This window comes from Callospermophilus lateralis, chromosome Y (genome assembly GCF_048772815.1).
Source record: "Callospermophilus lateralis isolate mCalLat2 chromosome Y, mCalLat2.hap1, whole genome shotgun sequence".
NCBI lineage: Eukaryota > Metazoa > Chordata > Mammalia > Rodentia > Sciuridae > Callospermophilus > Callospermophilus lateralis.
In genome coordinates this window covers 6383743-6386610 of record NC_135326.1, presented here as the reverse complement: position 1 = coordinate 6386610, position 2868 = coordinate 6383743, and positions in this window count along the sequence as shown.

The window sequence follows — 2868 nt, the reverse complement described above, 5'->3', positions numbered from 1 at the left end:
CTAACACAGAGAATGACCTTTATACCTTTACCCTTGTAAAGTTGTCAGATTGTCCAGTGTTGGGATTCATTCTAAGGTCACATCAGGGCAAGGGCCCTGAAAAACAAATTGAGTAGAGACAGTCAGATACAAAACAAAACACGGTAAGCCCTGAGCTCTAATGATGACAGAAAAATCAACTGAGATCAAGAACAGTGGAGGCTGGAAAACTTAATCATAATTTCTTCAAGGATTTGAGCCTGTGGGTTAATCACATGATTCAGCCATTCATCCTTAGGCAGGGTTAATAACAGATTGAGTTCAGAATTTTTTTTTTTTTTTTTTTTTTTTGCCATCTTGTGATTTTCCTGCTTTAGCCTCTCTCAAGCCACCAGGATTACAGGCATGTGCCACTGGGCCTGGGTAATGAATAACAATATTCACTCTTACCTTGCTTCTCCCTCAATATTAAGGGTAGAACAACATGTTTTTCCAAGTTAATTGAAAGAATACTAATTACTATATCTCATAAAAAATTTATTATATTTTATCAAAGTTGAGTGCAAAGGCATATTATATCATCAAATATTTTGGAAGATACTACTTGTATTGACGTTATTTTTTTTTCTGTTCCATTCTGGACTTGGTAGAAATAGTAGAGTGGCAATCTGAGTTCATATATTCCATCAAACAATATTTTGGAAGATTCTGTTGTGTCAAGTATTAATTCTTATAGATCTATTGCGTTAAAATGGAAAAATAAGGAGACAGGTGGGTCAGGATAACAAATATCTAAGAAGCCAGGTGAATAGTTGGAAATTAATGATTGGCATGGTCATAGACACATGAAAAGCAGGTAAGTGGATGAAGAGAGAGCAGACAGCTACATACATCCTGCAGCTAAGAGGCAGCCTTGGACCAGAATCTTTCTGCTCCTGTAAGCTCTTAGTCTCAGCCAAGCCAGAGAGGATTTTTTTTTTTGGTACCAGGGATTGAACTCAGGGGCACTTGACCAATAAGTCACACCCCCAACCCTTTTTTTAAATATTTTATTTAGATACAACATCTTACTGAGTTGCTTAGTGCCTTGCCATTGTGGAAGTTGGCTTTGAACTCGAGATCCTTCTATCTCAGCCTCTGGGATCACCATGTGGCAGAGAGGATTGTTCATGTTGAGTGCAGCCATAACTTGCAGCCTTGACAGGTGAGGCTGTTGGAGGGCACTAGCCTGCCCTGGGAAGGTGCCCCCAGGTAGGAGAGCATGGTCTCAACAGGCTTGACTGAATCAAAACAATTTGGCCCAGCAATTTCTCTTGTCACCTATTCCACTCACCAGGGAAGCTTGGGGACAGCCAAGAGCACACCCACTGGCTACTGAGGATGGTAATATCCTGAGTACTTGACCTGTGACCTGCAGCCCCCCACCTCTGCCCAACACCAGCACCCCCAGTGGACATAGAATGTCACATCCTGATCTGGGATACCAATTAACAGAGCCCATTTCCTGATCAGCTCCTGTGCCTCAATCTCTGTATTCCAATGACACCTGTCAGGCTGTTTCCCAGGAACTTTGAATGGTCTGGTGTCCTTAAAAGCAAAGGGGCATCATAGTAGTCTACACAATATTTGCAAAGGATGTGAATTAGATCCAAAGAGTCATGAAGAATAACTGACCTGCTTCCTCCATCTCTCCCCCTTAACTTAGGGGTCACTCTGACCCTCAGAGCCTGTAGTATTTCCTTTCTCAAACTCCCAGCTCCCACTTTTGTTGATCTAGAGAACTTCTTGGAACTGCAACTCCAACCAGCTTTCCTGAGACCCATGACTGGGTGGGAAGGCAGCAAAACTGTCTGGAATAAATAAAATATAACTGGGGTGGGGGGAGAAAAAAATAACAGATCAACTGGATATATAATATGCTGGTGAAGATGTCACATTATTAGGGACAATGTAAATTTGTATATCACACTGGAAACAATTTCTTACCAAATTAATTATACTTACCCATGTCCTATAATTGACCATTTTTTCTGCAGAAATGAAAATGACAGGGGCTAGAAGTGTATCTCAGTGATAGAATAATTGTAAGTTCACATACAAACCTTTGCATGTGCCTCTACCCCAATAAAGTAAGTTCACATACAAACCTCTGCATGTGTTTGCTTCCCATTTTTAGTCACTAAAACTGGAAACCACCTATATGTACTTTAATCAGCTAGAGTAAAAAATGTTTATTATTCAGCGATTTAAAAAAGAATGAAACTGACCTGTATTTTCAGGCATTTTTAAACTTTCAAAACAGGTCCCACACCAATTGCTAAGGTTGGTCTCAAATCTGCCTCATCCTCCAGAGTGACTGGGATTACTGGTATATGACATCATGTCCAAGTCAAATGACAACACTCACTCTTACCTTGCTTTTCTCTCAATATTAAGGGTAGAACAACTTTTTTCTCCAAGTTAATTGAAAGAATACTAAAATTTGAAATACTGGCAGTTTGGCTGGGCACAGTGGTGCACCACTGTAATCCTAGTGACAGATTAAGGCAGGGGTATTGCAAATTCAAGATCAGTCTCAGCAACTTAGTGAAATCCTGTCTCAAAATAACAAAATATTTTGGACATAACTCAGTAATTTACTCAAATACCCTTGGGTTGAATTCTGAGTATCAAATGAAAACTTGAAGAACTGCTCCCCTACCCACCTTCTCCCCAAACAAGTTTAGTGGTTTGATGCCCCTAATGGATCCCAGCAAGAAAAGATACTTAGCAGGGTTCTTGGTCTTGAGAAGCCCATTTTGAAATTAAAGAAGCCAATTTACCAAGGTGGGCAACTAAACTCTTTCTTGCTGGAAAACTTTAGATAGTGGTGACTACTTTTAAAACTCA